Raw genomic sequence first — 25,808 nt, 5'->3', positions numbered from 1 at the left:
GAAACATAGTACCCAGGGTCCTACTGCGGGCAGATGAGGAGGTGTCTTGGACAAAGTGGGAGTGGGACACAGAACCTTCACTTTCCAACCTTAACTGCACAGATGTTGGGCTAAGCTGGGCCCACACAGAAAGTACACTGTCACCCATGAAACTCAGGGTGCTCCCAGGCCTGGAGATCCAAAACAGTATCACAAGTATCACAATGGAACACTGGGGGTGATGCGGGAGACCAATAAGCTCTGTAAGAACCACTGTAGACAGGAGGGTCACCAGGTTTCGCATCTGCCACCCACTCAGAAGTCACATCCTGACCTCAGCTCACACTGGAGGGAGTCACACTGCTAGTTGCAACTCCTGATGGAATCTGTGTCCATCCACCCCCCATTTTCCCTGGGCCTCTGTCTCCCACTGTATGTCCACCACAGCCCACCTGTCCTTCTCTCACTTAGAACACATTTCTTAAGTGTTTGGGACAGGGCTCTGCCTGCCACCTGGGGAGAGTAAGTGACACCCTGTGGCAGTCACCCTCTGGTCTCAGCAGGGAGCCTGCCACAGCAAGAGCCTTATCATGTCTATCTGCTAAGTCAGTAACAAAACTAGGGAAGAACATGGGACTTCAAGCCCAGAGTTGTCTTCCCAGCTCAATCTCAGAAGAGCTGTAGGACCCTGGATGGTCTACATAGCCTACTAAGCTCCTTTCCTTCCTCTGTGATATATAAGAAGTTATCCTTATTCTGCTGACCTCAGATCTAAGAAGGTTAAGGAGGTAATGCCCTGTAAGGTGGGGGCACTACAGAAACATCTCCAGAAGTATTGAAAACCTTAGGTGAGCACAATTCTTAGCACAGAATTCTTTAGCTACTTACTAAACTTGCAGACTAGCATGAGCTGTTGGAGACCAGGAACATGCTTTTGAGTCTCTGAGCACCTCACTCCAGGGACTGGATGCCAGACATTCAGGAGGTGAGACACCCTCCTGCTGCATTCATAAAGCACCTGCTGTCCTTAGATAAAGAGGGGGTATACTCTTCCCATCTCTGTCCCTCGCTCTAGAATAAGGCATGTCTTTGGCGGTGTTTCCCTTTAACTGGTACGAATCCCTAGCCTAGTCCTTCAGGTAATCAAAGGCCACGAGAGGCCCACATTTGGGGAATGACTGCCAGTCCCCTGGCATGACTAGAAAGGGACCTGGCCTGTGCCCCTTGCTGAACAAAGTATCCCAGTCTCCTGTGTGGGTCTCTCTTAATGGAGGAGGAAAAACAAACACACACACACACACACACCAGCAAAATGAACTGCTCAATTAAATCAGGACTCTATTCTCCAGGACTTTCTGTGTCATTCTCACAGTGTTGTGGGGATTTTCTGTTTTTTTAAGCAATAACATTCTGAAAGGAGGAAAGGAATGACATTATTCAGGGACATGAAAGTGCTGAGATCCAGAGCCAAAGCAAATCTGAACATGGGAACAAGACAGCCCATGTCGTTTCTCGAAACTGAAGCCAACTGCATGCATGACTTGTCAAGAGCTCATTTATCAATGAAAGATAACTGAAAGATGAGTTTCCTACAAGCCTCCCGTAATTCTTGCTATCATATGTGTCATTTTAGCCCACCAAACACTGAGAGAGAAGAGCTTGTTACAGATTAGAATTTGCTGAACAAACTCAAAAGGAAGGAAATAGGGGGACAAGAGGCGAGGAGAACTAATACTTACTGAGTGGGCACAGAGCTAGACACTGCCTTCTCCTCCAAACCAGGGTGAGGGAAAGAATGGGCAGAGAACCAGAGATGGGGAGAGGACAGCAAGGGGCCCCAAAGATAATCTACTGTAATGTTAAGCCATTTAATCCTAAGACAACCATGACCTGTTCTTCAGTCAGACCTATTTACAAGCATACTGAATTTAACCCACCATGATAAAAATCAAGGGATGAGGGGTAAAATAATTTAAAAACAAACAGAGAATCCCAAACAAGAGGCTGCGTGGCCTGTGCTAACAGAAAAAGACTTAGAAGGCGTGAGTTCCGACCCTAGCAAGGCTTCTGGTCCACTCCATCCAATCTGCCAAGTCACTTCCCTTCTTAGGCCTGGTTCCCCGGCCCACTAAATGGGAAGCTGGGCAGACAAGCTCTGTTTCTGACTTGTAAGAGTCTAAGAGTAGCCACATCTCACTGTGTGGCTCTGACCAAGTCACTACACCTCTTTGAGCCTCAGTTTCCTACCTGTCACATGCAAATAGGAGCCCCAAGCCTGCTCTGGAGCAACTGCTATGGTTGCCTGTACTCAGGCCAGCCTTCTTGGTCCCGCTCAAACCTGATCTGCAGTGTTGAAGGTCCCAGGAAACTACACAACAGCAAAGCTAAATCATCCATTGCTGCCACAGTGGCACTCGCAATCAGCTGAGTCAGAGCAGGAGGCAGCCACACCTGACCCTTGGATCTGCCGGCAATGGGCAGGGTGTGAAGGGAGGTAGGCCTTATGGAGCCAGCAGCTGTCTTATGTAGCTGAGGTGGGGGTGAAGGCTGTACCTGCAAGTTCAAGTTAGTAACATTCCGAGTTAGAGGAGGGTCAGGAAGTTAGCCACTGACCAGTTTTAACACCTTCATCTCCCATCTCCCAGGACAAGAATCTGCTCTTCCTTTACAGAACACTTATGGACCAACAGGGCACTCAGACAGCAACACCTCTCCCCATGTAGGACCACCCACCCCAGCCCAGGCTACACCAGGCCTTCCTACCAGTGTCGTTCCAATAGCTCTGTAGGTAGGAGAAAGCATTTCTGTTGGTAGCTGCAGCTACATGCCAGTGCTATTCTCACAGAAGCCCCAGGGCCACTGTATGGAGGGAAAGCAATCACCCAGCAGCTGGCACTTAGGACACAGATGGAAGGGCACTGATCTCTTTATCTCAGAGACCTGGGGACCAGCAGCCCCAACACATTGGTCCAAAACAGTATCACAATTATCACACCGGAACACTGAAGGTGATGCCGGAGACCAATAAGCTCTGTAAGAACCACTGTAGACAGGAGGGTCACCAGGTTTCGCATCTGCCACCCACTCAGAAGTCACATCTTGACCTCAGCTCACACTTCAGGACTTCCCCTTCCTGATCTTGAGTCAAACCTCCCAATCTATTTCAGAGAGTCTGGTACAGAAATTAATCAAACAAGTTAATCACAAGTGAAGCCTCTGCCTTCTCCCCTCTGCCCCACATCACTATTCAAGTTCAAGAATACCATCATCTGCCGAAACAAAACTGGAGAGACTCAGAACTGCCTGACAGGTCTGTCATGTGACAAGTACACCCAAACTCAATGGCACCTCTCAGGTCACACTGCCGAAGCCATCCATCTGGTCCTTACTAGCAGGGAAGACTCTGGATGACAGCATCTACTCCAGTAAGACACCCCCAACTCAGCTGCAGCCCCACGCAGGAAGCTTCTCTATGTGTAGGAGCAGCCATCTGTCTGTGGACATACCTAGACAGCATGACTTTCTCTTTAGACAGAGAAAAAGACTCTTGCTAAGGGTTTCACTGTGTGCTAATTCAAAGCTAAGTCCAGGCACTGGGCTCTAAGTTACTTCAAATAGGCCATGAAATTAATATAAAAACTGGTGGAAGAAGATGCTCTTTGGATGGTGAGCTCCTTTACTTTTTGGCAGGGGGCAGGGGTGGGCAGGAAGAAGGGTACATTGTTTACAAATTCTTTTCTACTTCCTTTGAGCACTCAGGATGATGGTGGGGTGGAAGACACAAACATACACTAGCCACAGTTCTGCTCCCATGGAGGAGAGAAGTGACTGATGCATGAATGAGATAAAAAGTACGAATGAGGCTGGGGGTGTGGCTCAAGCAGTAGCGCGCTCGCCTGGCATGCACGGGGCGCTGGGTTCAATCCTCACCATCACATAAAAATAAAATAAAGATGTTGTGTCCACCAAAAACTGATATTAAAAAATTCTCTCTCTCTCTCTCTCTCTCTCTCTCTCTCTCTCTCTCTCTCTCTCTCTAAAAAAAAAAAAAAAGTACTGTAGAATGTACCCAGAGGCAGGGTGCACCCTTAACAAACAGCATAACACAGCCAGGCCCTTTAAAGAACAGAAATTTCACAGGGTGAATACAGGGTGGCTTTGGTGGTCTTCTTGCACCTTTGCAGGTCCTTACTGCATCCCTGCAGGTCCTCTGCTGGGGCTCACTTCAATTATTAGTAAGGTACTGAAACATTAGCTAGGGCTGTGATACAAGTGCAGAGCCCAACACGTGCCCAGAAGAGGCATCCACACCCAGGAGGCACCCACAATGGATGTGGCCTGAGAGTCAGAGTCAGGGCAGAAGCCTCTGAACCATACTGACCACAGGCCTGGGCCAGCCTCACTCTGAGAGCCTATACTCAGACCTGGGCCCTTCTGCAGAGAGGTCCTCAATGGAGGCAGCTAAGGAAGAAAATGGTTTCCTCCAAGAGTCAGCAGAACCCAATTGAAAAGTCACTTGCATTTCACAAAGAGAAACAAGTCAACTTCAAGATGAGCACGCAATATCTGCCCCAGAGTCCTTGTGCCATTGTCACCATCTTACCACTCTCTCCTTGAACCACAGAAGCCTCAATTGCCAAATGTGTCTGTCCTTCAGCAGTAATGCTCAGGTGTAAGATATGTGCAATTTCACAGACCCAAGATGGGAAGCACCTGACTACCCACTAGGAGGAGCAGGATGAATGGATACTGGGACACTCATGCAGCTTTGCAAGAGGCCAAAAGAGCGCCATGGGCTCCAGTGGGACGATCTCCCAGGGCGTGAGAAGGGAGGAGGAAAGACCAGAAGAGTGGGCAGGGAAGCTCCCTCTGGGGAGAAACTAAATAACTACTTATACTAATGATATGTAAGTCTTTGGAAAGATACAAAGAAACTTCTCGGTTGACTTCAGGGAAGGAAAATAGGTGGCAGAGAAAGAAATGACAGGAGACTCCTTAAGAAGTAACTTTTTGTATCACATGCAGGTATTAACTTGTACCAAAAAACAGGCAATATTTTTTAGGAACCAATTAATATACACTACAGATGTTGACATAGACGGGCTTACTCCTGCGTGGACTATCTCTGGAGGAGAAACACGAAAATAGAAGCGGGAGTTCCTCCAGAGAGGAGAGGCACTGTGCAGAGGGACAGGACTGGGGAAGAGTTCCTCGCGGCTGTGTTCATGCACAAACTGCCTGTGACTTTAAAGCCATTTGGACACACAGATTGCTGTACTCCCCCCAAGCACCCCACGCTGTTTCTGGCTTTCATTGCTCACTCACACCTGGTGCTCCATCTTCCCTTGCCACCTCTCAGCCTCCTTGACCTCTAGATTACCGTCCTCAAGCTCATATGGCCTCCTCAAGAGGCCTTCCCTACGCCACACACCGACTCAGGCCTTCTACCTCTGAGCAACTCAGAGCTTGAATCAGAGGTGTCTGTCACCACCACAGACTGTGAGCATATGGAGGGGACAAACCCCACTTTAGTCCCTCGAGTCCCCAGTATCTGACATGAAGAGCTACTCAGGAAATGTCTCTGAACACAAAACAGTCACCACACTAAGTCAACTTCCTTGCTGCCAAAAAGTGCTGAAATCTCTCTTGCTTTGGGGGTTTCCCACAGCTGTGAAAATTGAGTTGTTAACACTAATTCAAAGCCTCGCACCTCCTGATCCTCAGAGGGCAGGGCTCGGAGCTGTCTGGGTTCCACAGGAGAGAGCACGACAGTTATGCTCAGTGGCTAGCAGACTGTCGCAGGCACAAAGTCCCCACTTCTGATACTGCTCACACCTCCTGAGGGACTGCAAACTCTCACCCGAGCCACAATGGCAAGGGTGGCAGGCGGCCCTGCTCACCTCATCATGGGCAAATCCTGAGTCCAGAGCCCCTCTACGCTGGCTTTGTTTCCTGTGCTCTGCTTTTAGAGGAAAGAGTCTAGGTGCAGGGCCAGCTCTGGACCAGGCAGAGCCTGCTGGGTGCAGGCCTCCACAGCTCTGCTGGAGCTAACAGGCCCAAGGGCCTGGGAGCTGCCACAGAGCATAAGGAGGGTCAAGGGGCGGAACTGTCCCAGGAGTCAAATATGCGCTTGATGCTGCGTTCTTCAGAACAGACTTTTACAGAAAATAAGTGTTTTCTCAGTGACTTGACTGCCACAGGCAGATCCTTGGCACACCCTGTGTTGTACTTCTTCCTCATTATTTCCCCCTGGTATCACAGTCCTGTCCCAAGTCCAATCCTCTCTGGGCTGGCTGTGCTAGGGACCCAGGGAGGGAGACAGAGGTTCATAGTCAAGTTCACAAAAACACCAAATGCTCAAATAAGTCTACCACAAGGCATAATAGGTATCAAAATAAGTTCCAAGGGCAGAGGAGTGAGGCTGGGGATGTAGCTCCGTGGTAGAGCACTTGCCTAGGATGCACAGGACCATGGGCCAACCTCTAGCAACACAGGAAAAAGGTGGGGGTGGGAGGAGTAAACACAGAGCCCAAGAAGGGAGGTACAGATCTGAGATTTCCTGGAGGTGACAGGAGTGCTGGACCTTCACAGATGGGTAGGAGCAGATTAGCCAGAGTTAGGGTTAAAACATTCTAAAAGGAAGGCACTGAGTTGTCGGACCCTCCAGCCAGCTGCAGGGGAGCTGGGAGTTGAGATCTCAGCTCCTAGTAGAAGAGCCCCACGATTCCCAAATAGATGTGGCAGCACAATGACCAGCCAATACCAGCCCCCCTCACAAGGCCAAATACAGAGATCTGCCATACCAGGAAGCCTCAAGCACCCCCTCCTGGCCCTCCACATCCTCCTAACTCCAAACCCGGCCACCTCTCCCCTTTGTCAGGGAGAACACCAGGAAAACTGACTGCAAGAGTCAAAGCTGGTAGCTTACTTAGCTGAACAGTCTGGTAACCCAGGGGATCCTGACAGAGGTTCCCAAACCTCTTCCTTCCATAAAATGGCAGCATCAGGGTGCAAAATTGCAAAGCAGTTTTCTATTTCCCAGGATACCAACCGCTGCCCCTGCCCACCACACAGCTAATCCAGAATGCCGATACAATGTGACAATTGTGCTCTCCCATGGGGAAGGGAGTGGCCACACAAGGCCCCATGTGAGAATGTCTCCGACTCCAGAGCTACAAATATGTGCCTAAGGCATGTGCAGGGCACGCGCTCCCCACGTGTTTCTGTGGCTATGAAAGCACAAGGGCCATCGTGCTAGAGCTGCCCGGGGCTGGGAGCGAGGAAGGCAGAGCGCTGGGGCAACAGCAGGCCAGGAAAACAGCAGAGGCTCCACTCAAACCACCACTGACTCAGTGTCTCCTAGTTTTTGAGGAGCAGGAATGGAAGGAGGTTAGACTCCTCTACAAAACACAACCAAGAGGAGACTGCAAAGCTAGGCAAAGATGGTGACTGCTCAATACCGGCAGCTAGGCCATCTGAAGCAAAGATACAAGGCCAGGAATGATTTCACATTCCCTCTGGACAAAAGAAAAAAAAATGAGTGCAACCAATCTTTGCAGGTAGCTAACCACCCCTAGCAACCTAGATCCGACCACTGGCTGACCCTAGATGAACTTACTCCTGGCTCTGGGTCTCAGTTTCCCCAGTTACCACAAAGTCTCTTCGACTTCCAAAAGGCCTGACCAGGCCCATTCATTGCCAGGTACAAGAAGAAGAGATAAAAGAATTGATTCTGGGGATATTGGTGTCCAAGTTGTCACTACTACATGGAGAAAATGACAAAGGGAGCCCAGTCTGGGAACTGATAGCAGCCAGCAGAAAATCATGGGAAACACTCTGGAGGGCTGGGGAGCCCAGTATACCCACGCCAGTCTTTTTGGTTGAACCCTACCACAGCCTCTTCAGTAAGAAGAGGTCAAACAAATCTGAGAAACCAAGGCTCAAAATTCAAACTAACCAAGGTCACCTCCTTTGGCAACCAGGGTCCAGATAAGGAAGGGGAAGGGGTTACCAATGAATGGTGGGTGGTGAACAGAAGAGAAAGAATAGCCAAAAGATAGGGAATAAAAGTCTCTCTGATCAGAATGAGAGTCTGAAGACAAACATCTGGCTGGAAAACAAAATTATCTCTGGGCATCTAGGTTTCCAAGAAAGTCTTGGATGTGTGCACCACTGCACAGCAGAACCATCAAAGGAAAGACGGGTCACAAGCCAGGCAGCCAAGACCCATGACCAGCCTGCACCTCTGCTGGGCACATACTGGCCCCTCTGGCACCTGCCTGAACAAAATGGTTTTAACATAGTAGTTCCCCAAGTGTGATTCCCAAACCACTAGCAGCAGCAGCAGCACATAGGTACATAAAATTTCAGTCCCCACTCAGTGTGCCACCAGCACACTGAGTGTGAAAACTTCTGGTTGTCTGTTGCCTCCTTGAGTTTATAATCCACTGTGTCAAGAGTATTTGGTCCCAGAACCAGGCATCTGGGGACACAATTTGCAGACGAGAAAAGTAGGACCCATAAAGGCGGTCTCTTGCAAAAGCTAAGAAGTCAGTAAAGGGTAGGAGGCCTATGGCCCACCCCTGCACTTCCTCTAGGCCAGGCCCTGTGACTAGATCGAGATGACCTAGTCTTTGTTCTTAAGGAATTCCCAACGGTCCTAGAATACACTCAAAATGATGCAGGCATCCTCAGGGCCTTCGGGCCCCTTGCACAGAATCAGGGCTGGCTTAGCAAAGCAGGGGCTGGACTAACCCTGAAGGCCAGAATGGACACAGCAGTGCAGGAGGAGGAAGCAGATGGGGGAAGCCATGTTTCTGCCACAAATCAGCAGAGGCAGGAACGACTCTCGGGCAACGTGATTTATGGCCCACATAATTCTCAACTTCAGCAAAAAATTCAGAATGTCATCAGGAAGCCCAAAAGTTGACTGTGTACTGAAATATGTGTGACAATCAGAAGAAAAGTGTACAGAATGTTTACAATAAGAGAAGAAAAAAACAGGGTTCAGTGAAAAAGGGAATTGGAAGCGATGACTATGATTAAATGTGTAAGAAAATCTGAAGAGAAAAACTCCATTCTTGGAAAACATGTATGACCATTGGAGAATCTTTTCTTTATTTCCACTTGCTTCACCAAGCCTCTTCTGAAAAGAATAAGCTAGAAGACTCTGAGAAGCATGTTTAATTGACCCTAAGCAATCTTCCTCTTTCCCCAGCAGAAGTCATCTACTTGATAATGGCAGCTGGACTGCCTGTAGAGAAGTTAAAGACAAAATTCTCAATGTTAACAAAAATCCCATAGCATCTATTAAAATCATAGATTCTTTTTAGACTGAGAATATGAAACTGCGCAAAGTGCCTCAGTGACTTTATGGAGAAGGACCTTCGGGCCCCGGTTACTCCACATCATAGGGTAACCTGGAACAGACGCTGGGGCAGAAGGGCTCTGGGCCAAGACTGGCCTCTGAGACTTAAAGAACACATTTGGAATTTTCTGGAGTTCCTGTTAGCAGTTACTGTGGAGGCATTCTGATTTCTCTGAGTTTCAGCTTAGAACAGCTAGCAGGATTACAGAGGCAATGACCTTGAGCACTAGAAACAGTGACCTGGACATTTCCACTAGTAACTGCCATTCATCCCAGCTCATCCAGCACCAAGTAACCTAGAGAGCCAGAAAGTTTGAATCTGTCTTCTGAATGTCTCCACCACTCCAGGAAACTCAAATGCAAACGCCTTCTAGGGCCACACAAAGGCCAGAACTACAATGGCATGCAGAAGATGTGGCCAGTCTACAGTGGACATCTTTGTCTACACCTAACTATGAGGAAAAGAGGGTCCAAACTAATGTTAAAACTCTTGTCGTTTGTGAAGAGAAGTCAAAATCTAGCCTTCTTTATATAATCACCTGATTTTTAAATGTTATCAAGAAATTCAAAGAGCATCATTGGACCAAACAAAACCAAGTCTGAGGACCACACCTGGATCCCAGCCCACCCGCATACAAACTCTGGGCTGAAAGTAGACCCATGAAACCCCAATTCTTGGGCAGGCCCACCACCATGTGCTGGAGAAATGGTTGACCTTGTCCCTTTTCGAGGCTATGGCATCATGTGGAGCAGATGTGGTCTGGAGTCTGCCCCCTCTGGCCTCTCCCACAAGGGGGATGGAGGAAGGAAAGGGTTCCATGCCAAATACTTTAAGCAAATGCAAGTAAACTCAGCAGATGGGAAGACAATCCTGGCTCCCGGACACTCCAGACGGCCAGTTCTGGTCGGGTCATCACGAGCAGAACAGCTGCTTCCTCGCTCACCACTGCACAGAACAGAGGATGCTGTTTTGATGACTTCTGAGCAAGATATAGAAACAAGAGGGGAGTTTCCTGCCTTTTATTTCAAAATAGCTCAGGACAAACGAAGACTTCTTGTACCATAACAACACATTCAAAGGGAAAGTTCGATGGCTTTCTTAAATGTCACCCCACAGAGAGCAACCTACTTCTCTGCCCACAGGCCAGGATAAAAATGTGACCGAAGAACCCACCCAGAAGAGCAAGAGATTTCTCTTTCAAAGAGCAACTTGGTGCACAACTGGGACAAAACCGGGTAGGAGAAAAACTTTGGAGCAGAGGAAAGCTGGTTTCCAAGCCAGGCTCCAGTCCATTGTGAGCCCCACTCTCAGGGACAGGGCTCAAGCTCAGTTCCTTCCCTGTAAAGGGGGGCAAGTTAACCAACAACTGAACATGAGACAATCTCATGAAAAAAAAAATGTATATACAGAGTGTGCTCAACAGATGCCAGCTCTCCAAGTGAAAAACAGACCATTTCCATCATGCACCTGTTTATACCAGGGTTCTCTGGGGCACAGAGAATTAGCTGCCTTTTTGAGTGCTGGGACAGCAGTGATCAATTCCAGGCACACCCTGATCTGCCATGATTCACCCTCCAAAGGGGGATAAAGAAAGAAGGCAGAAGAGACCCTCTGGGAGTAGCCAGTTGCAAGCAAGTAGAATGTCAAAGGTGCAGAGGGGTGGGAGGGAAACCTGCAATCAAGTCTGGCCTTCCAGGGCCATTTCCCCTTTCAAAGCATGAAGGAAAAAATTTTTTTCCATGTTCATCCTCCTAACCCCAACTTCCTCCTTAGTAGGCATTTCTTCCACGCAACTATTCTGTGGTAGATATTACCAGGCTTATCTAGCTTTCTTCTTTCTTCACTCTGACCTAGTCCTGAAAATACCTCCTGGCAAGGTATTCTTGCATTTTTAAAATATTTTCATCCTGATACAAAGGTGGTGGGCGCTGGCTCAGAAGTAAATTCCTGCAGAGTGGACTCTAGCACAGAGTCTCAGGGATGCCAGTGCAGCCAGCTTGGACACGACTGGCTGGTGCAAGTGGCCACAAAGCTTTCTTCCTCACCGTCAGCATGCACAAGGGTGGGGAGGTGGTTCTGGCACTGAGGCACTTACGCCTGGCTCCAATGAACTGGAGATCCATGCTCTCCATATGCACCTTTACACCTCTAAACGACACTGCCCCCGATCAGCTTCCCAGGAGAGTCCCATTCCAGGCATATGTGAGCCAAGCAAGACAAGAGGTCCAGGTTAGCCCAGCTCCGAGCGACTCACCAGACTGCATTGCGACAGAACTACTTTCAACCAGCTGGATGTCCTTGACATCAACTAGCGGAAGAACCTGGAACACGTCCTCCTTCCTCATGCTACATAGGAGCCACTGTTTTGAGTGAATAAAGCAATTCCTGCTGCCCATGGAAAACATGGCCATGGCGTCAGAGCAGAAATCTTCCCACCCCAGCACACAGGAACAGTGGTATAACCTGTCAGGTCTAGAAGGTCCAGGACAGAGCAGGACCTGAATACAGGAAAGCCGATTTCTGCAGATTTCCACAGGGCCCAGCACGCAGACCTACCCACAGGGGTTAGACACAACAGAGCTGGAGGCCAAGGGCCCCAGCGAGCTCAGGGCTAGGAGAAGGGAGCTGGGTCACAGGCTGAAGAGCTGCAGGGCAGTGTTCGGGCCCAGATCCCCATTGCCACAGCAGATATCTTCTTCATCCCCTCGGAGTCAAACAAACCAATTCCCAATTCTGTTTGCAGGCCAGGAAACTCTAGTGTCCCTTCTTTCACCAGAATGCCTCTTCTGAACTTCTGATCCTCTCAAACTTAGATTTCCCCACATCTTAGAAGCTAGCCCAGAGTCCTCTGGCCCAATGGGCCATTCCACAGTGGAGATAAGGTTATATATCTGCACTTGTCCAAACATGTCCATGCAGCAGGTACTGAGCACTTGACACATGCCAGTGCAACTGAAGAACTGAATTTTAAAGTTCACATATTAGTATAAATTTAAATAGCTCCATGCATCTAGCAGCTGCCACACTGCACAGCCTATGTCTGGAGTCCAGAGAGTGCATATAAAGAATACTTTTTTGTTGTTGAGTATGTTGTTGTTTTTCTGTAAAGATCCAGGGAGCAGATATTTTAGGTTGTGTAGACTATGCCACTGTAGTGTCAAGGCAGCCACAGATACTGTGTACACTCATCCATATGACTGTGTACCAATATAACTTTATTTATAAAAGCAAGCAATGGGTTGGTTTGGGTTGCCAGGCTTCAGTGTACCTACTCCTGAGAGTATAGTTGGCAGTTAAAATCCCAGAACTACTTTCAACCAGCTGGATGTCCTTGGGCACCTTACTGAACCTTAAATCCTTCACTTCAAAAAAAAGGGGAAAAACAGGGCCCAGAGGTATGGCTCAAAGGTAGAGCACAAGCTAGGCATGTAAGATACCGCAGGCTGCATCCCTAGCACTGCCAAAAAACAAACAATATTAGTCCTCACTTCATAGGTGGTTGTAAGAGTTAAATGAGAAGCCAGCAACACACTTAGCACACAATGGACTTTAAAAAATATGTGTAGAGAAGGTCTTGAAACAGAAGGTCCTCGGGGCTCTGGCTCGCTCTGCCTCTCCCACGTATCCCTCTGGGGCTATGAAGCAGGCACCACCAGTCCCAGTCCACAGAGAGGTGACTGCAGCTCAGAAAGCGAAGGAGCTAGTTCACAAACAACCAAGGGACAGGACTAGAAAAAGCAGGACGAGGCCTCCTAGTTCTTGGTTCCATGCCACGCTGCACTCTCTCTTCCTCTCTTTTCCAAGTGACGTCAGCCCTACCCAGGATTCAGCCTGGCTCTCTGCACTCACTCCTGCTGCCTTGTACCATAAGCAGCTTCTTCTATAAGGGAGGTCATTAAGAAACACAAATTCAACAGTTGCTTAAGGGCTTTAAGACATCAAGCTCTCCTGTTCTGGGCCCCATGTCCCCTCCAGTAACCACAGGAGCACCCTGCGCGAGGTGGTCCCCTCACCAGGCAGGGCTGTACAGGTCTGGTGCGCTAGAGAGCCGTGTGAGGGCTGGCTGCCCCTCACAGCACTGCTGCCCCACGAGGAGTCCACTACCCCCACGTTGGTGAGGGGGGCCCAAAAGAGGCACTCTCTATGGTTCCTCCCGGAGCTCTACAGACCACCACGTGAGCAGGCTCAGCCAAATGGGAGGAAGGCTCAACTCCGCTGAGCACAACACGGGCTCCTGCCCAGAAGAGCCACCAGATCAACTCCCTTCTCCTCGGCCCTGTCTGCCAAGACCATCCACAGCACAAAAGAGGGCATTCAGGGCTGCCATCTACTCCTCCAGGGCCTAAGACACCACCGCCAGGACTACCATGCTGGCACCAGCAGCACTAGGGGCTGGGCCAAAAATTAGCAGAGGTTAAATAGGAACTGGGCACCCAGCTCACAAGGGGCAACACGGAGCTCCGGCTTTCTCCTCAGCCACATCTCAGGGCTGGAAACTAGACCCTCTGCCTCCAGGGGCATCCGAAGCCTGGCCATGCCGCTCATTGCCTATTACGAGGAATATGACCTGGTCTCCCTCAGCCAATGATGCTCCAGCAACTGGGCAGGAGTGGCTGTGCGTGGTTGTTCTCTCACAGGACATGCCAGGTATTTTCTTTCTTTCTTTTGTTTTTCTTTTTTGGTCCTGGGGATTGAACTCAGGGGCACTCAACCACTGAGCCACATCCCCAGCCCTATTTTGTATTTTATTTAGAGACAGGGTCTCACTGAGTTGCTTAGCACCTCACTGTTGCTGAAGCTGGCTTTGAACTCCTCCTGCCTCAGCCTCCTGAGCCTCTGGGATTGCAGGCATGCACCACGCGCCTGGCACGCCAGGCATTTTCACACTGGTTGGAAGCTGGGCAGGAAGCTGACAGGCCTGAGAGCTCTGCAGGTGAATAGACACCTGCCAGCCATGCTATGCATGAGCTGCAGTGCCAAAGTACCACGTCCCGTAACAGTGACTTCCTGAACCCATTTTAGGAATCCACAAGGACATACCTGACCCCACACAAGCTAAAAGAAAAAAAAATTCCCCAAAGCAAGTAAAAACTCATTCACCCAAGCACGATGTACCCCCAGCAGCCGGGGGCTGACCTACGTGGGGTCTCGGCTCCCATTCCAGGCCAAGCCACTTTTCACCCCAGTTTGCAGTTCACCCTTTGGCCTATTCGACCCAGCCAGGCTCAGTCCCTTTCAGTTTTCTTTCTAAGAGGCGAAGGCACTGGCCACCCTCCCTGCGAATGAGAGGATCGCTGGCAAGATGAAGCCCATTCGCAGTCAACTAACTTCCTTTCCTCCTCAGGAGTAAACGTTAATAAGCAAACCTACAGGGCTTAGAAAGTTCACCCAAAAGGCTGAGACGCACTGCTGACCCCAGCCATGCCCTTCGAAGCTTCATTATTTTCCTATTTCTCCTTCTCCAAGCCTGAGTCACATGCCACACAGTCAACTAGGCCTGGAATCTGGGCTGGCATCTGCGGACAGTGAGGCCTCAGGAGCGCCAGCCACCAGCAGTCAGGTGACCCAGGCAGGCCATTCTCAAGTGTCTGTGTCAGCAACTTCCCCCACCCTTGGAGAACAAGCTGCGACAGAGCCAAAGGGGTACTGAAGCTCCTTTTTCAATCACACTAACATGGTTAGATGCTTTTTTTCCCTTTAAGGAAGGAAGAAAGGTAGTTTTATAATGAATCAGATTTCTTCAACTCCTGCCATGCCAAAAGTTCTGTTCATTTTGATTTCTATAGTTCTAATGTAGGCACAAGCAAGAGATATGGGGGGATCTTGGGAATCCCAGGTGCCCCCACTGAATGCAAACTGCAACTAAATATATACAAAGATCACATCACTCTTGCCCAGCAGGTGGCCCTGGATGAAAATTCCACTGTTAAGGAGCTAGGCTCTTGCCCCTCCCAGGAGGTCACTCCAAGGTCAAAAGGGCTAGGTCCCTGGCCAATGTCACAGAGAAGATGGTCCCCAGAGAGGCCCACTGGAAAAGACTGACCCCTACTGCCTTCCTTCGGCTCCCTCACCAGCTGACTGCTGTTCACCCTGGCCATGACCTTCACCCTGCCCTTGTTGCCCATCTCTCTCCCTGGTCACACAATAGCTTCTAAGTTGCTCCAAACCTGTTCTGCTCTCAGACACTGAGCATTCTACATTGCAAGCACCAGCACAGCATGGCCCAACTCTAGCCCAAACTTCAGGGTTCAAGTCCAGACTCCTTCGCCTCATACTCCACTGCTACCCTGGCCCTGGCCAGCTTAGCTCCCCCATCTGCACTCTTCTCACTCACATGCTGAGGTATCCCCCAGGCCCCAAGGGACAGACTCAGGCTACTGTGTGTTTGCACATACTGCTCTCTATTCTCCATCTGTCTAACCCCTGCTCATCCTCAAGACTTGGGTCTGTGTCACCTCCTCCAAGAAACCTTCCTGTTCTCCTCCCTGGAGCCTAGCACAAGAAGCCTTCCTATGGCTTCCACAGAGTCTGCTTGCACACACCTGCCTACACTCAGCACACCGCCAGCCCACAGCAGGAACTCGGTGAATGGCTGCAGTCTGATCATCCAGAGCACAAGCCCAGGAGAACTTTGAAAATGGGATTCGGCTCTTCAGGCCTCGTGAAAGGTCTGACAGTGGCCTGTACTACTGGTGAACTGAAGCAAGCCAGGGAACCACCATAGCAGGTGCATCCCATGCTCACCACACAAACAGCAACACACCTGAAGAGAGCATCTCGGCTTGGCAGAGGAGCTGTCACATCCACTGGGCCAGAGGCAGCCCGGATGTCTCGGTCACCTCTCATACAGCCTGTTAGAAAGTTTCGTGACTAAATTACCCAATAAGAGGGTCTGTGTCAAAGCCACCCAAGCTCAGCCACCTTTGTGGCCCTCTGGAGAGGGCTAAGACCACAGTCCCTTAAGGGGAAGGGTCACCACAGCCTGAAACAGAGTCCCCTCCCAGGACCCAGTAAGTAATAAAGTTTTCCTATACCGAGGGGTCTCCTCCAAAAGCTGTCCCAAGTCCAGCAGGAAATCTTATGTGTCAAGACTATGCCTCCTGCTCACCCCACAAGACAATGGGACAGGGCAGGCAAGGAGCAACACTCACAAGACACAGAGGGCAGAGGTGGCTAGAACGGGCAGCCTGTGCCAAAGGAAACCCAGATACCACTGGGAGGGTCCAGGCCCTGCCCTCTGTCATTTGGTCAAGGACTTATTTCAAAAACCATGATGAGTTTAGACGTGCTCTTGTTCCATGAGGAGACCGTGGTGATGCTTGGGTGCTGTGGTCCAGAGCAGCCAGATCTCACCCCACATGAATCTGTGGGTGGCACCCCAACTGCAGCTACATCACCTGAATTTAGAGGATGTGGACTAGAGTTGTCCAAGGAGGTGCCTCAAACAGAAAAGAGGGGCCAAGTAACAAAGACATCAGGTGCAGAGGTTCTCAAGGAAACTCAGAGATGGTTAAGTGGACCCTGTACCCTCAGTCCTGCTAAGTGCAGCCATAAAAATTTCTAAAGAATTCACTTATGGAAGTTGCCAGTCAGAGCAGAGCCAAGATTCAGAGGCCACATTTTGACCCATACACACATTTAATTTTCTATGGACCAAACCAAATCACTTTTGGTAAACAGAGATTTAGTTTGCTAAAAAGAAAGCTTAAAAGATTTCACCACTCTTAAATTTTGTTAAAAGATACACTGCAAACTAAATTACAAAACAAACCAAAAAACTCTTCCTTCTGAAAAAATTCTATGCCAGCTGAGAACAAAACTTGACAGGAAGCAAAAGCTGTCCCCCAGACAACCCACCCAGCCAGGCTTGGCTCAAGTGTGAGTCCCACTGCTCTGTCCTGTGTCCTCCCCCCACTGAGCTTAGGAGCCCACCATCTGTCCCCCAAGTACCATTAACGGTCACTGGACTCTAAGAGTCCCCACCCATGGACACACACAGTGCCCCAAATGCATGGGCTGAGTGCTCTTAGTGTCATCACAGTCCAAATAAAGGAAGACACACTTGAGGCGACATCACCTGCTAAGGGTACACGGTCAGCAAAGGGCAGATGCGAAGCCAAACACTGATTCCAGAGCTGAAAGCCACCTTTGCCCTACAGGATGTGGACCTGGGTCTTCTGGCCCAAGCTCCTCTGTGATGCTGAGCAATCCCCGTATTTCCTGTACCACAGGAAGGCCCTTGTGGGCATGCAGGCTGCCTAGACCTCACAGCAGAACCTCTGTGTCTGTCAGCCTCAACTCCTGGCTCACTTTCCTCTGCATGGCACCTTGCCCTTTGCGAGGGGCTTCTCAAGCAGACTCTTGAGTAATGCTCCTAAGAACACCAGAAAGAGGGCCAGCAGGGTAAGCACTTAAGGCCCAGCGCAAATTAGGTGCAGTGAGTGAGCAGTGTTATACTCACTACCTTCTGTCTGGGAAATTCAATCATCTGACTGCCAGAGGGAGTTCAGGGAGAGAGGTTACCATGCCGGAGGGGCTCCCCTGCATTCTACATACACACCTCCCTCCCATCCAGTCCCAGGAGACAGGCTCCTTCTCCTCACCACAGCATGGAGGTGCCAGCTGCAGAGGACAGTCTTTCCACCTTCAAACCTGCTGAGAGGCTGCTTCCAGCAGGCAGATAGAACCTCCTGCACTCCAGGCCCCTGGCCAACGTGAATGCCAGAGCAAGGGGAATTCCAGGCTCAGCAGAGGCCTCTCCCAGCTGCGCTTTGTCCAGCAGGGTGCTTCAGGCTTCAGCCAGCGGGCAGCCTGGAAAGGAGGGTAGCCTCCATGGAATGAGGGAGACAGGGCAGAAAGCGGCAGAAACCTGCATAAGCCACCTCCTGTATTCAGGGAACTGCCAGGACACACAGAGGCCCCAGAGAGGCCCAGCTCTCCAGGAGCTGGAGGCCCACCCAACAGGCCCTGCTGCCCAAATCCTGTCCTACAAACAGCAGCATGTGCCAGGTCAGCTGTCATCAGGGAGTATCCACAGTGACAGGGGTAGGGGGGTGACCCCCCACACACCACTCACAGCAGGAAGTCTGCCACCTTTGCACTGGTAGACACTGGATGAAGAGGAATCATGGCATAGTGGGAAGAATAGAGGACTGAGGTCAAAGCCCATGGCATCAGGTAATGTCTTAGAGCAACAGTGCCTTCAGCAACAAAATGGGGCTGTCCCCTGGTCAGGCTGAGCTGAGAATCAGGGAAGCAAACCCACCTCCTGCCGGACACTCAGCAGGGCCCCATCAACATCTGCTGGACAAGGGTAGGAATAACAGGCCCGGAAAAAACAACTCTCCCTTCCTCTTGCCTGCCCAAACCACCTCCTGGCAGGGGGAAGAGCCCTGACCTACTCCCCACCAGCAGGGCACAGAAAAGCAAAGGCACAGACTTGGCAGAGGCCAACACCCTTTCCCCTGAGCCTGTCCCATGGGACTTCGGTGCGTCCCATCCGCTGTCTTGCAGCAGGGGAAGCAGAGTGTCAGCCTAAGCAGAGTGAGCTGTCCACTTTCAATAAATACGGGGACCAGGAACACGCATCAGTAGAGGAGGTCAAAAAATGGCAGGGATTGCCAGAGTCACCCAAGAGTCACTGAGCACATTTTCCCCCTGACTAAAGAATTCTCAATGCTGATTCAGTTCATCTGCTAGTCTATGCAAAAACAGACTGTCCCACAAGCTGGAATGAGATCCCACACCTAGAGATCTCAGGAGATCAGGGACTCAGGGAACCTAGTGTGCCCTTCTAAGCACTGGCACGTGACTTTGGGAGAGTTCCCTCACCCCTTGGGAACTGGATCTCTCTTCCAAAAGTTTTTACCAGCAGCTTTCATCAGCAGGGCAGAGAAGCTCTACTCTCCAAGGCCCTGGCTGCTCTAAACATGATTCTATGAAATATAACCCCTAGTCAGTCTGGGAAGACAGTTCTGAGCTGCCAGGTACAACCAGGTGGCTGCCAAAGTGACTCAACTGCAAATTTGGGTAAAAAGAACCAATCACTCATGGGGAAGCATCAAGATGCACCCTGGACCCAAACTGCATTTTTCCTCCCCTGAGGCCCACAGTAGACTATCTGCCAAATCCCCAGGCCCCAAGATGGTGGGGAGGCAGGCCCTGCAGGAGAACTGCCTGAGAGTGCACCCCGAGCAGCAGCTGCCAGACAGAAGGTGGCTCCAAGGCACACTGAAGCCTGTGTGCTGCCCATGGCCTGGCCCAGAAGCATGACCACCTAGATGACTCCACCAGTCATACTTCACCCAGGGATGGGTACCTTTCCTCCTTCACTGAGATGTGGTGGCAGCAGAAAATTCTAAAAGGTCTGCTCCACTCTTGCACAGGAAGGTCCCCAATCCCTTGCTAAGGAAAACCAGGAATGGTGGGGTCTATTCCAGCCCTCAGTCCTTAGTTTGGATACACAACAGAATCAATTCAGAAATCAATTCAGAGATATTGATATTTGGGTCCTACCCTCACTCTTTGATGTTGTGATGTAATTGGTCCTGGAAGAAGTCTGGGCAACAAGATTTTTTTTAAAACTTTCCCAAGAAACTCTCATATGCAGCCAACCACTGTTGTAGCTTCTAAAAACCCAGAGCACAGGGGCCCAGCCTTGCCCCATAAACTCCTAGGGACAGAAAAGACAGCAGACCCAGGCAGGCAGCCCTTCTTGAGATGGGCAGCTTCACTCTGCCCCCCAACCCTCCCCACCCTGACACACACTCACAAACCAGGACCAACCTGCAAAGAGCCATCTGTCTGAGACAGAATGCAGGGCCTCTGTTCAGTCCTGGCTGGGGCATACCAAGTTCCCCCATGCTGGAAGATATACAACTGTGTTTGGTTATTTGATTACTTCAGGCATGTAAATAAAATGTGATACTGTACAAACTTAGGGTGGCAAACACCACAACATAATTTACTTCTAGACGTCTAAATTACAAATGGAAAAGAAAAAAAAAAAAAAAGAAGTTGGAAACCCTTTTAGCAATCTCTTTGAATGGAAAATGAAATCCGAATAAATGGTGATGCTTCTAGAGAGCTGCCAGATTTATTTCCTGTTTCCCCCAGAAGGTCACTGGCAATCATCATATTTTCTTGTGAATCTGTCTTTTGTAAGGATGAAGCAAAACATTTCAGTCTCCCCAGTTGAGGCACTGCCTTTGGTCCTGCAGAAGATAAAGAATTCAATCACTCAAAAGAAAGAAAGAAGAAAGGAAGGAAGGAAGGAAGGAAGGAAGGAAGGAAGGAAGGAAGGAAGGAAGGAAGGAAGGAAGGGAGGGCAGGCTATAGGAAAGAGAGAAGCAGAGAGAAAAAGGAAGATAAAATTTCTAAGTTTCCCTATAGTGTTAACAAGACTAAACAAAATTTATGCTTTGAGATAAAACAGAACCTAGTGCCTTTATCTTATGAACACCCAAAATGATAGCACGGCTTATAGAGAGCAAACAGACTCTGAAGCCAGACAGCTCCAGGCAGTATTACTGGCTTCTCTGCCTTCCAGCTGTGTGGCCTTGGACCAGTTATTGGCCACTCAGAGCCTCAGTTTCTTCAGCTTTAATTGTGGGCTGGCTTTGAGAATTAGGAGTGTATCAAAGCCCCAAGCCAAGGCAATGCCTTTAAAAACCAGTGGGTGCTGCTATGAATCCTTAAAAAATTGCACCCATTTGGGCTAAACCCTTCGGAGCCACATTATTCCAATGCAAGAGGAAAATGTTTCTTTAACAAGAGAACAAAAAGAGTGAGCAGACAAGTCATGAGTTGGCCTGCCACCACACTCTGGGCTCAAATGAGTTGTTTACCAACATGATTTGCCTTCTTCTTTCTGAGAGCGGCACCCTGAAAAAAGTCCTTCGAGAGACGACAGATGCCTAAGAGGTGCTCTAGCTTGCAGGATTTTCCTGCGTGGTCTGGCCAAGCTACACCCATCCCCCATGCAAAAGGCAGCCTCCCCTGCAGCCCCCACAGCAGGAGAGAGGGAGAATGGTTGAAGAAGCAGGGGGTTGTGTGTGTGGGGGGGTGCCTGTCACACTTCTCTGTAACCCCTGACGTGATGTGAAAGTCTACAAGGTAGACCCTTTGAAATGCAAAATCTTCCAGAGTCCTTCAAATGTGTTTTTATTTTCTCGGGTTCCTAAGGCTGCTTTCAGACCCACCCATCAGCATTTCCCCTCTCAATCAACCCACATTTAACAACAAAACCAAAAAAAAAAAAAAAAATTTTTTTTTTTTTTTTAAACAAGGACATCTCTCTATTTTTCAGAAAAGCTCAAGTATCTCCAAGACCCTTCAAGGAAAAAAATTTGTCCTCAACTCCAGGTTCCTGGCATTCCCTCCAAGACATCCTGAAGCCCAGTTTCCTCTGGATATTTCCTCCCATGTTAAACCGGCATTGCCCCAACTGCTGCTCAGGATCTCAGAGAATTTTCTTAGAAAAGAATCCAGGTTCCCTCTGGCCAGAGTTTGGTAAGGTTAGGACAGCCATCACCAAAACCACAACCCAAACTTCCAAAGCCCAAACCTTTACCCAAAACCACATGCACAGGAGGTTTGGATTAAGTATCAAAGAAGTTACCTTAAAACAATATTGTTTGGCAAAGAAAATTACTTTACCATAAGAAGAACCCTAGGGGACTGTAAATTGCTCTTGAATATGGACTTCAGTGGCATGGTCATTAATCATGTTAATGTAAACTGCACTAAAACAAAAATTTTCTAAGCAAGTCTCAGGGCACATCAGCATATCTAAACCTCTACTTCTGTTTCTAAAGTTCACATCCCAGCACAAAATGAAACCACTGTTAATGGAGTCAGCTATCACAGTACAACCCTGGGCCACAGTGAAGGTGATTCGGTGTGCACCATGGTGCACACCTGCAATCCCAGTGACTGGGGAATCTGAGGCAGGAGGATGGCAAGTTCCAGACGAGCCTCAGCAACTTAGGGAGGCCTAAGCAATTAAGTGAGACCCTGTCTCAAAATAAAAAACAAAAAGGACTGGAGATGTGGCTCAGTGGTCAAGCATCTGTGGGTTCAACCCTGGTTACCACACCCCCCCCAAAAAAATGTATATGTGTGTGTGTATGTATATATGAATCTTCATAAAGTTAAGCAGGAAACAGTAAAAAGGAGAGTCAGTGATTTGGGGGAAAGTGTATTCATTGAACAAGTTTAAACAAACTCTCCCTGGATGATCAGGGAGACCAGTCAACATTCCTCACAGCACCCAAGTCCCCTGCCAGGCCTATTTTGTTGGGTGGAGGACAGGGCAGCAGCTGGACCAGCAAGGAGGAGTGGAGCCCAGCAGAGCTAAGCTGCACTGAGCCCTGCCAGAGCCAGCCATGTGCCTCGTGTTGGCAACAAACTGGCTCTTTCAAGAGAGGAGGAGTCTGACAGAAAGGACAGCTGCAGCAAAGCAGAAGCTGAGAGGCAGAGACCTCCAAAAAGCTGAGGCTGGGATTCGCCTCTTAAATTAAAACAAAAACAAAAACAAGCCACCTTTGGGTCTTGCAGGGCCTAGTTAATCTATTAACATCTCCCCCTTGCTGGATCAATTAAAGAGAGCCCCTCCACATCTGGTTTCCATCTAAAACCGAAACTTGTATTATCAGCATATTACATAACAAATTATGCCTGCAGGTTTCTTTTATTACACATCAGAGAGGTGTGCATGGTGGTGGTGATGATGGGGGTTGTGCTGATCTGAGTATTTGCTTAGTCTTTTTTTTTTTTTTTAAGAAAAAGAACAAGAAATTTTCCTAACGGTGTACAATTAACTCCAGTAAATCACACTGCCTGGGTAAAACATCAAATGGCCTGAAGGTGGGTCTGACACTCAGTCTTCCGGGCCCAAGAATGGAATAGTAGATGAGAAGGGTGTGCTTTTTTTTCCTCCATATTTTTATTGGTGCGTCATAATGACACAGAACAGTGGGATTCATTGTCACATATTCGTTCATGCACATGATATAACAATATAATTTGGCTAATGTTGTTCCCCAGTATTTCCCTGTTCCCTTCCCTCCTCCCTCCCCCTTGTGACTTTCCTCTACTCTTCTGGACTCCCTAAGGGTATGCTTTTTTGAAAAGCTCTGCAGACACCTTGCTGCTCCTCAGCGTCCCCTGCTGCCAGTTCTCAGCACTTAAAGGCTCCCCTCTCCAGCCTCCTGAAGGAAAGAAGAGCCCCTGCCCTTTTCTGAGCTTCCATCATGGATCAGGCCCTGCTCACTGGACACACTTCAAGGACACCCAACCCACCAGGTTTTAACAGAACTAGAATAATGGGAGGCTGGGGGATAGTGAAAGAACCAACAGCAGGGAAGAGAAAGACTAAAAGTGGGGCAGAGAAAGAGCCCAGGAAATAGCACCAGGGCTCCCTATAAAATGTCAATTAAGTTTAGCCACCGTGAAGACAGTAAGGTATTTTGGGCTCTTTCCAAAAAAACCTGATGAATTCTAAAATGCTATTGTGCACAACATACCCTAAGTTGAAAACAGAAAGTAGAAAGTGTTTTAAAACATTACCAATTAAAACAGTGAAATGCTCTGCTTTGTTCTGACACAGCTGGGACAACCTTCAAGCCCACTTCTGTAACAATGACATTGCTAGCTTTTATTTAAAATTTGTCCTTAATGTAAAAATAATTGCAGATCAATCTCACCTCTGAGGAAAATAAGTTCATGGGCAAAACTATTTGCACTAAGTCTTACAATCACCTTGCTCTCTGAATGAACACTTGGGAGAAAAAACACAGGCCTTCCCTGAATCCTCTCCCTAGATTTCTTGCCTAGAATAGTGCCCTGGAAGCTGGATCAGCACATGCCTCACTCCTCAGGATGGCTGACAGCATCTAGACCTACCCAGGTGAAGTCATAGCTACCAATCTAGAACTTAGACCCAAACTGTCTTCTACTAGAAAGGGACTGTCAACTGGAACATGTAGCTAGCTGTTTGCTGTTTCTGCAGCCCATGCATGGCTAAGGGGAAAGAAAACTCCAGACCTGCAATTCAGCATCAAAACTATAACTGAGAAAAGTTATAGTTAAGTGGATGAATTAAAATGCAACCAAAACCTGGCCTGGGTCAGGACAGTTGAGTTTCACAGACCGTCTCCTTCCTTCCCAAGTCCTCCAGTCAGGTAGCATCTTTTAACCTGTAGTCCGGAATGTGGAGCAAGGAGGGATCCCCCATGCAGCCAGTGGGGACTGCTGGGAACACATATGCTAGCATGTCATTTGGAAGTCTGCTAATATGTTGAAGCAGCACAAGACGCTTGCCTGGCTTCCCAGGCCAATAAACAATGCCATTCCAACTCCTGCAGCAGTCAATAGAAAACAGTCCCTTTTCTCCACCACACAACAATTCAACAAACATTTGTTCATGTTGAACAACCGTCAGCCTGGCTCCATCTGCACCAGCTCTAGCAAGGCGAGCGCGGCGGCAGCAAGGCTGCACAAATGCCCTGCCCAGGAGCCCCGGAATGCAACCCACCGCGGGGGCCACTTTCCCAACACCACTGAGTCCGGATTGTACCGTATGGAAGACTCGGAGTGTGGCCTATAGGAGGCAGAATCTCATTCATCAAATGCAGCAAAGAGCTTTTCTTTGTTCACCATGGTACTAAGTACAGTACGTGTTAATGAACCCGGGCGGTCAGAAGAAGGAAAACCAGCATCAGAGGGTGTCTGAAGACTCAGGACCACGGCAAGCCAGCCCGCGCGACTCACCGGTGTTCCAGCACCCAGTTCCACACACAAGCATTGTTCCCCAAGTCCGCAAGGGTGGGGGAGTTGCTGGCCAAGGGCGGGGGGTGAGGGGGGGACTGCAAAAGAAAACACTTGGGGCAACCCAAACCGCGGACCCTCCCCAATTCTGGGTTTCCTCCCCTCATTCGTCCCCGCCCCACCAAGAGAAAGCCCGAGCGGGGAACCCGACTCCCACGGGCTTGCAAATCAAGGATTGGCAAAAATATGACTCGAACAGCGTGCCCGTGACTGACTGCCCTCCTCGCCATGTGCAAAAGCCACGCCGGCACGGGCGACCCCCACCCAAAAGCTCTGGTGTAGCCACCCCGTAGGCTTTGCCCTCCCAGGACAGAACGTCCTCTCCCTCTCACCCCCATCACGACCGCACCGGCTAGCCCAGCAGTCGTGGAGCTCGTCGCTGAGAGCCCGCATCCCAGGGGTGGCGGGTGCAAACTTCCGCGAACAAAAGAGTTGTCTGCAAACGATGCGGAACTTCGGGGCGAGCGGGGCCGCACGGCTCCCGAGGCTCGGAGCCTTCGCTGCTGCCGCGAACCAAGACTCAAGTTGAGATGCAGAGAGGGGGCACCCGGGTCGGGGGAGCGCAGACTTTTCCGCAGCGACCAGGCTAGCCCTCCCCTCGACTACGCGCTGACAAGTCTCACGCCTGCACCA

At 49.5% G+C, this 25,808-nt stretch overlaps 1 protein-coding gene across 2 annotated transcripts in view; it reads right to left on the bottom strand.

Annotated features, from left to right (window-relative positions):
- The window catches only part of Eef1akmt2 (EEF1A lysine methyltransferase 2), an 80,438-nt gene that overhangs the window by 7,413 nt on the left and 47,217 nt on the right, over positions 1 to 25,808 (bottom strand). The window contains exon 7 of one of the 2 annotated variants that reach the window (XM_071610828.1): positions 20,284 to 20,560. The exons of the other annotated variant lie outside the window; for it this stretch is intronic. The gene's annotated coding sequence lies outside the window, so the exon portion shown is untranslated. Of the gene's footprint in view, positions 1 to 20,283; positions 20,561 to 25,808 lie in introns of those variants that run through there. 2 annotated transcript variants of the gene reach the window in all.

This window comes from Marmota flaviventris, chromosome 4, assembly GCF_047511675.1.
Source record: "Marmota flaviventris isolate mMarFla1 chromosome 4, mMarFla1.hap1, whole genome shotgun sequence".
In the NCBI taxonomy this organism is placed as follows: Eukaryota; Metazoa; Chordata; class Mammalia; order Rodentia; family Sciuridae; genus Marmota; species Marmota flaviventris.
This window is presented reverse-complemented; position numbering and strand designations above follow the sequence as displayed.